General features: G+C 42.2%; 1 pseudogene; it reads right to left on the minus strand.

Moving 5' to 3' along the window:
- Positions 1-2,739: 2,739 nt before the first annotated feature.
- Positions 2,740-3,852, minus strand: LOC130865320 (poly(rC)-binding protein 2-like; annotated as a pseudogene).
- Between the last annotated feature and the right edge of the window lie 5,753 nt (positions 3,853-9,605).

Consider the following 9,605-nt stretch of genomic DNA (forward strand, 5'->3'; position numbering starts at 1 on the left):
TTGCATTGGCGCCTGCCCATCTTTTCCTTCAAATGGAGCCAGGAGAGGCCTGATGTCTTGGACCAGTCTTTGCTGTGACTAACTCTCTAGGTGTATCTCCTCAGTGTAGGGGCAGGAACCGTTCCCTTCCAGGTGAACTCCTCAACACCAAAACATGGATGCGTGGTATTCCAATGACCCGCGTAAAGAAGGCCGAATGCAAGGGGTCGGGCGGGGTCCAGTAGAACACAGGCGACACTGCAGTACAAGCTGGAGGTGCCTGCGCTCCCTTTCGGGGGTTGCTGAGGCCTGCCCGCTGCTCTGGTTGGGTAGCCTTAGTGTAGGGGCGTTTGTGCTCTCTACCGGGACCGTCCGCCCCAGGATAGTACACACTCACCCGTCCCGATGAAACTTCTTGGCACCTACACAGGAACTCCTGGATGCCCCAATGAGCCAGGGACTAAGGGAAGTAGGGCGCAGGCAGAGCAGGTCCAGCAGATCACAGCAGGGACTGCAGCCCCAGCAGCAGGGGCCCGCTTTCCCTGGCGGGGACCTTGAGGCCTGCCCTCTGGTCAGGGACTCACTGCTCTGGGTTGGTAGCCTTAGTGAAATGGCAGGAAACTGTTCCACAGCTAAGGACCTTGCAGATAAGGCAGGTTTGGGGGTGGGGGTGGGGGCGGGTGTGTAGGAGAGCAAGCCCTGCAGCAGGAGCTGGGGGAGGGGTGTTTGTGCTCTCTACCTGGACAGTCCGCCCCAGGATAGCACACACTCACCCGTCCCGATGAAACTTCTCGGCACCTACACAGGAACTCCTGGATGCCCCAATGAGCCAGGGACTAATGGAAGTAGGGCGCAGGCAGAGCAGGTCCAGCAGATCACAGCAGAGACTGCAGCCCCTGCAGCAAGGGCCCGCTTTCCCTGGCGGGGACCTTGAGGCCTGCCCTCTAGTCTGGGACTCACTGCTCTGGGTTGGTAGCCTTAGTGAAATGGCAGGAAACTGTTCCACAGCTAAGGACCTTGCAGACAAGGCAGGTTTGGGGGTGGGGGTGGGGGCGGGTGTGTAGGAGAGCAAGCCCTGCAGCAGGAGCTGGGGGAGGGGTGTTTGTGCTCTCTACCGGGACAGTCCGCCCCAGGATAGCACACACTCACCCGTCCCGATGAAACTTCTTGGCACCTACACAGGAACTCCTGGATGCCCCAATGAGCCAGGGACTAAGGGAAGTAGGGCGCAGGCAGAGCAGGTCCAGCAGATCACCTACTATACACTTTTATGTACTTGAGTGGAATCAGAATTTTGATAATATTTGGCACATGCGCTGGGCGGTGGTGGCGCATGCCTTTAATCCCAGCACTTGGGAGGCAGAGGCAGGTGAATCTCTGTGAGTTTGAGACCAGCCTGGTCTACAAGAGCTAGTTCCAGGACAGGCTCCAAAGCCACAGAGAAACTCTGTCTCGAAAAACCAAAAAAAAAAAAAAAAAAAATAGTCCATGAATTAAATTACAGTAAGAAATATAATCAATTGATCCATATAAAACTTAAAGCAACTCTTTCTAGTCTTACATATCAAAGGTAAATGAGCATTAATCTATGCAACATGCTCTGGCACTCTATGGCACTGTTTTATGAACAAGGCTTTGAGCTGTTCTTTGTTTCCTGCATAGTTTGCAGAATTATCATGATCAAAGTGGTGAAGGTCTGCATTCTATCAAAAATGTATCCTGAAAGAAACACATTTCCTCAGCTCTCAAACCATGACAGCTCTTCACTGTGAGAAAATTTAGGACAAAGACAGCAGTAATAAATCCTAGCACCCTGCCACTACTTAGTACTAAACCTGTGCTCTTCAGAGTTGACGAAAACTGCTGCTCCTTTGCTGGCAAAGGATCCCTTCGGAGAGAGAGAGGAGAGAGAGGTATTCTTTATTCAGGACTTGCCTCTTGTATTATTTGGCCTATAAAAATACAGAATTATGACAAGACAAGAAAGTCATGCACTAATAACAAATTGCAAGTTCTTTTCTCTTTTCCACTACTAGTAGTATTTTCAGAGAGCACCGCAAAATTATTTCAGTTCTAAAGAAATAATCATCCAACGAAGATGAAGTGACTGAGCCATGATGAAAAGTCAATATAAAATGCTATGCATGTAACTGAACTGAAAATCATTCTGCAGTACGAAGATTCTGGCAGTCAATGGAGCAAGAATTGCAGATTGGAATGTCTTAGTTCATTTCTAGCGCCAAATTCTCTTTTTCATGTAAGAAGGACACGCTCTTGTGGTCTGAGTGTGAAATCCCCCTACAGACTGTGTGTTTAAACACTTAGTCCCCAGCTAGTGGTGCTGTCTGGGAGCTGGAGCTTTGATAAAAGCATGTCACTAGGTTGCGCTTTGCAGGTTCTTTTTTTCCAGTCCATCTTTTAATTTTTTTTTAATTCCTGACATTACAGAAATGAAATGTATTAACATTCCACTCTTACATTTCCATGACAAACAAAAATTCATGAGCCAACCTCCCCAAAAAAAAGGAAAAGGGAGGAGAAGCTTATAAAACTAAATACAGATATCTCAGCGTAACTGCTGAACAGAGAAAGAATTAAAACGCTTTTAATTAAAAAATCATGAGTGAATGATAAAGTGTGTAGAAAATGAAAATTTATAAACTATTTAAAACCTGGAATTGCTGACTGTCAGAAACTACACAGATGGATCATAGGTGGTGGTGACCAGCAGAAAGGGATTATGGGTGAATCTGTACTGTTCTAGCTGCTCCCCATGCCACCTGTCTCCGAGGAAAGCCAGATATTGATTAGATACTGAGTCAGGCTGATGCTGGCAGTAGACCCAGTGATGGTGACCTGCCTATCAGTAGATCCTTCCACTGGGTTTGCAATTTTGATCTGCGCCCCAGACATCTGACGGATCTCATTGATTTTGGTGCCCTGACGCCCAATTATACAGCCAATCAAATCATTTGGATCATGAGAAGGAGTTTGAGCAGATGCATCCAAACCTGCCCAATAGCCTTTCACCTCTGGAGAGCTAGATTCAATGCCACTGAATCCCGTTTTGCCATGGGTCACGGGAAAATGAGACTGTTGCATTGCCAACTGGTGCAGCTTGGTTAAATCTGGCTGTGGAATGGCATACTGTCCTTGAATGGTATAGGCCTCTAGAGGTGCCTATACCCTATACTGCTCCAGGTCAGGGTTGAGGTACATGGATGGGGTGGTGTGGGGAAAGCTCACACTGTCACTGCCTGTGCTGTACCTGTCCTGACCACCTGCAAAGATGACTGGAGAACTCGAGGGCTTGGACTGGTATGGGATGGTCACGCCCTTTCGGGGGGGACTGGGAGAGAGTCTCCAACATGACCACGCAGATCTGTTTGACATACTCAATGATGGATTGCAGAATGCCAGCAATAGTGATTGCCCGCTCAGTTGAGTTGGGGAGCATATCCCCTGCCACCTGGACCTGAGCCCCTGTACTCTCTCTTATTTCCTTGCTCTTGCAGCCACCTTTTCCATTGAGAGAACCACACTGACTAGCAGGGACCACGAGACAAGCCTTAAGGTAACTGGGGGTCTGCTGGCAGCTGTGTTATTGGTCATAGAGCCGCTTATGTCCTCTTCCAGTTTATCAATGATCATAGCAAAGGCTTTGAAGATGGCATTAGTTGGTCCAGCCAAAGTGATAATTCTCTCAGGACATTTCCCTTCTGAGATGTTGATACCTGCACCACTCTCCTCGCGCATCTTCTTAACAGATTCTCCTTTCTTTCCGAGGATACTGCCAACTTCCTTTCCATGCATAAGTAGCCTGATAGTAAAAGTGACATTTAATCCACCTTCAATCACACCGGTGTCCATGTCTAGTAGTTACAGGGAGTTGGACTTTTGAGTGGTCAAGTCTTTGGTCACAGGTGGGAGTGAATGCCAAAACTGGAGGCACAAGTCAACTGATGGGGAAAGGGGAGTGGGCAGGAAGGGGAACAGCGGGAGGCAGGGGGCGGAACAATAGGGGCATGCGGGAAGGCGAGGAAGGTGGAGGAGGGTGTGGAGGAAGAGGAAAGAGACCCCCAGGAGGGAGGAGGGCGGTGGAGGGCAGGCAGGTGGGCAGGAGAGGGCACAGGCTGCGGGTGCTCTGGCTGTCCTCTTTGCGGTTTTATAGCCTGTGCCTGTTCCATTCCTGTTCTTTCTTGCTTCTGCACGTGCATAAATGTGAGCAGTGTGTTTTCTGAATTCTAGGCATTCTCAAGACCCCAGAGGCTAAGCCACCTGACCACGTATGGCCCATTCCTATTGAAAGTATATGCCAGAACCAAAAAAAAAAAAAAAAAAAAAGCCAGGCGGTGGTGGCGCACGCCTTTAATCCCAGCACTTGGGAGGCAGAGGCAGGCGGATCTCTGTGAGTTCGAGACCAGCCTGGTCTACAAGAGCTAGTTCCAGGACAGGCTCCAAAACCACAGAGAAACCCTGTCTCGAAAAACCAAAAAAAAAAAAAAAAAAAAAGAAAGAAAGAAAGTGTATGAAAGTGTATGCCAGAATTGACTGTTTCTTCCCTAATCTGTTATTTTCATGGTATTTTATCGTGAGAAACATAAAAGTAACTAATATAGGCACTAAACCCTAAGACAGCTGCCTCAGTGTGTGAGGGGTTAACCAATGTTTCAGGCCATTCTTATAGTTTGTATCAAACACTGAGTCATGGTCTGACACTAAATAATAGAGACATATTGTGAGCTGCTTCAGATGTTGTAGCTATTAGATTGATTTTTAAAGTAACTATCGTTAGTCTTTTTAAAGCATCTAGTTAAAATGTGCTTTGTGAAAAAGAAGGATGAGTTTTAGGAGGGGTAGAAAACTATTTGAGGCCAAAGGATTTTGAAAATTAAGGAATATGACTGAAAGGATAGAAACCAATGAAATCTGCCATACTAAAGCGGTACCAAAAAGAGAAGAGTGAAAAGGTAACAGCAAAGGCAGTGTACAAACCCTGGAACAAACTCTTAAGTGATATCCAGTCCTCTGTGCATGGAGCTGCAACAACTTTGTGAGCAAGGAGAGGAAAACCTGCTTAAGGAGACAATAGAACAAGCTTCTAAACATCAAAGAATGACCAAAGTAGGGATGGAAAGTTTCAAACAATACATGCAACATAAATACCCTTTCCACACTGAATCTGGAATGTCTGTCTCCTAAAGAGCAAGCCCTGTGCACACTCAAATCTCTGTACACGATGGTACTGGGCTTACCTGCACATGTCCCCCTGTGTGCCTCAGTCACATGTAGATTATTACCCTTACACCACACAGATGCTTGTTACACTGCGTTCCGCAGTTAAGAGTGATAAGAAAAACTGCCTGCTCTCATTTAGCCAAAAATAGTGTTGCAAATATGTTGAATCCATTGGTAGCTGAATTTGAGGGTGTCAGACCAGTGGATGCAGAACCCCAAATGCTCGCCATATAATAACCTGATATTCTCCCACAGAGCTTGGATTATTGGCTCTTTCTTCTTGCTTGGTTTGTGCTTTTCACTATGTATTTAATCAATTTCTGCCTCCCTAGGGATTCTGTTCTTAGCTGTTCCAACTCTATACTAATGTAGTTAACATATCTACTGCAGGGGTCCCTGTACAAAGTCATTTAGGCATAGATAAAGCATTGAATGATGGAAGAGATAAAGGAAGTCAAACACTGCTGAGTGAGAACATCATTTTTCTTCAGGGACTGGCCAATCCCAAGTGATCTGCTTTAAACTCAAATATATGAGAACATTGAGTGAACTCAGTAGATGTTAATACATACATACATACATACATATACACATGTTTGTGTAACTCTATGAAAGAAGAAGAGGTCATAAATTTGGAAATGAGAGGAAGGGGACATGAGATTATTTGTGGATAAGTGAGGGGGAAAATGATAAAGACTCATTGTTCATTAATTAAGTACTCAAAGTCAAATAGCATAAAAATAAAATTGTGTATCATAGCCAATTTCTCACTGTAAACTAGCTAGCCAGAAAGTGTTGAAGTGATGAGGTATTAAATGAAAATTAATGTCAATACAAATCATCATATCAAGAGGAGATATATTTTACAAATAAATGAAAAATAAGAACTTTTTCAAAATGATCAAATAACTTGGCAGTCATAAGTGTATTGACATATCCTGGCAATTTTAGCCCTTTATGGAGATGGGAGGATCAGGAGTTCAAAGCTGGTCTCATCCACACAACTTTGAATTTAAATGGGCTACACAAGATGCTATTTCAAATAGCAAGTTAATTAATTGCTTAAATAATTAAATAAAAACAAAGATTATGAATATTTGAAACACATAATATAAGAAAGCTTCCAGGAAGAGGATTCATGACATAAGATGATTGGCTACACACAAGGAAGTGTATTGCTTCGGGAATGACCAGGTTTCAGGTATGTGCAGAGATGCCTAACTGTAAAACTGTCTTTTAATTTCTTTCAGTATTGTATTCTAAAAGCAAGCTGCATTCAGTAAAATCAGGATTGAAATTTAAGTTTTTATTATTTTATAACCAAATTGTATGAAACTAAGAAATACACGATGTTGGGGAGTCAATGTGGGACACACTCAGACTCTGGAATTGGGGGAAGTGAGTGCCAATCTTGAATTCTGAGTGGACAATGAAGAGCAGCACTCTGCAGTTAGGAGGGGCCACTGGGAATGACTTCTGGATTCTGGACAGGGCAGTGTCCCAAAGCTGGCAGCGTGCCAGGTATTTACAGAAAGAATCAACCTATATCCCATAGTAGAATGTCTTTCCAGTGTTGTATGAATGTTCTTCTCTGTGTTTTAGACCCCAGGATATTCAAACTTGCCAGTGTCTGAGCTGTTTTTCTGTGTTCCACTTGGCCCCCTGTTGGATACTCTAAATGTTCACAGCAAAGTTGATTAAGGTTAGGCTCAGCTCTGATTCTTTTTTTTTTTCTTTTAATCACTGCCTGGCCCATTAGTTCCAGTCTCTTATTGGCTAGCTCTTACATATTGATCTAACCCATTTCCAATATTCTGTGTAGTACCATGAGCTGGCTTACCAGGAATAATCTTAACCTGCGTCTGTCTGGAGTGGGAGAATCATGGCGACTCCTGACTCAGCTTCTTTCTCCCAGCTTTCTGTTCTGTTTACTCCACTCACCTAAGGGTTGGCCTATCAAATGGGCCTAGGCAGTTTCTTTATTAATTAACCAATGAAAGCAACAGATTAATACAAGACCCACCTCCATCATTTCCCCTTTTTCTGTTTAGATTTTCTAGATATATAGAGATATATTTCAATTAGGCATTCTTCATATCTCTCAAAGACTACAGAACATGGCATTTAATGTTTTAATAACTTAGGGCTTTTCATGACAATGAGACACGTCTGCTCCTGGTAGCACCAATCTACTTCAAGAGGATGATGGGCATCAAAGAGGCTCCTTATGGAGTTTGATAGCCATTTGGGCATGAAACTGCTCATGCCTGGACTATTGCATGAACTGGACACAAAGAACCCGCAAAAAAAGGACTGCTGAACTTGCCTAAAGGTGAGATGATCTTTCGGGGTTCCTGACTCATGAAAGAGTCTGTGAGACATTCTGCAGGACACAGCAAAAAGTGACTGAACTGTCTTTGGAATTTCCTGCTTGATGAAAATGTCTGCTGGATACTATGGGCCTGAAGGCTGAAGATGGATGCCCCAATGGTACAGAGGAACTTTGGGTGACTGTTCAGGCAATGAGATGTCTCTGTCATTTCTAGAGTTTTGGATCTCTTGTTTGCTTAGGTAATATTATATCCTTCTGAAGTCTATGATGGAGTTGAAGAATGGTTAGTTATAGTTATAGTTTTCCTTAGTTATGATAAAAGATAAAATAGATATAAATATTGTAACTTTAATTCTTGCTTGATAACTGTTTTGCTATATGTAATCTTACTATGTTAAAGTGAAAGCCTTTCTTTTTTGTTTAATCAGCTCTGATTCTTAATGAAAAAGGAAAGTAAATGCATTTTCAATTTGAGGTCCTTTTTACTTTACAATATATAGTTAGCACATAACACTATTGTAATTTGAGAAGCATCTGTGTAATACATTTTTATCATTTTAATTATTCTAAAATGATAATTGACTCCCAAGAGCCCAATGAATAATGAAAAACATAAAACAAAACAATGCAAAAGCAAGAGGCTACATCATGGTGTATTTTATTAGAAATCTTTCAAAGGAATAAAGTGAGATAATTGCTTTTGATGATGGATCATTTTAAATTGAAAAATGTATTTTAGCACCACAGCAAAATCTAAAGCTAAGAATTCACAGCAATATTTTTATATTATGAGAAGGGTTAATGAGGCTGCTTGTACAGAGAGGAAATTAGTCAACCTGGAAACATAAAAATGCAATGTATCCTGATTAAAATATGAAAACAAGCCAGTTACGTAATGTTAGATTAAGTGGTTTATATACATATTTAGTAAAAGAAGTTGCATGTATGGTTAAAAAAAGGCAGCTGAAACTAAATCATCAAGGTAATGTATATTAAAGCTACAATAATATATTTCTATACAATTACTACAATGGATAAATCTGGAAATTGTCATGACATCTGGCAGAGGCATGGAACTATGACAATTCCTGAAACATCCCAGGATATGTAAAAATCATAGAAAGACTTTGAGAAACAATTAGCCATGTCCATGAAAGTCAGTGTTCTATCATATAACAGAGGAAAGACCCTCCCATTTTTATTCTTTTGAATTTTTTGAGACAAGGTTTCTCAGCAGTTATGGAGCCAGTCCTGGAACTCTCTCTGTATACCAGACTTGGTTTGAACTCTCAGAGTTCTACCTGCCTCTGCCTCCTAAGTGCTGGGATTAAAGGTCTGTGACACCACTGCCCAGCAGGCAATGCACTTTTAAGAATAACTAAGCAAATGAAATACTGTGCACATGTCTATGCATGTATACAATATTCTTAGTATTTTTGTTGAGTGAAAAATTAAAACTGAACTAACTGTATAATATAAAGTTGAGAGACAAGTTGTATGACCACCACAGGTTTCAATACTAGGAATTATATACTATAGGAAGAAAAGTGATGTATTCCAGATACAAAACACACATAAACATAGATATATAATAACAAGTTTAAATAAAAAGTAATTTCTTTTTTTTAAAAATGCTGAACTTCCAAGCCCTGCATACTGTATAATTTTATTTATGCAAACTTCTTTTTATTGAAAGTAGGTTCTTCTCTTAGACAATGCATCCTAACCACAGTTCTTCTCCCTTAACTCTTTGTGCCCCTAATTTCCTCTCCCCCAGATCCATACCCCCTCTATATCTCCCCAAGAAAAAAACATGCCTCCAAGAGACAACAACCAAACAGGAGAAATGAGACACAATAAGGCAAAGTAAAAGTCAGTGGTGCAAAGAAAGTCCTTATGCAACTTTTCTCAAGGGCCGCTACATCAGCTTCTGCCTTCAGCTTCTTGCTTAAGCTTCTTCCATGGCTTCCCTCCATAATGTTAATAAATCATTTTCTCCCCAAGTTTCTTGTCAATATTTTATCACAGAAAACAAACTATGTGTCAAATTGTCAGG

Source organism: Chionomys nivalis, chromosome 23 (genome assembly GCF_950005125.1).
Source record: "Chionomys nivalis chromosome 23, mChiNiv1.1, whole genome shotgun sequence".
Lineage (NCBI taxonomy): Eukaryota > Metazoa > Chordata > Mammalia > Rodentia > Cricetidae > Chionomys > Chionomys nivalis.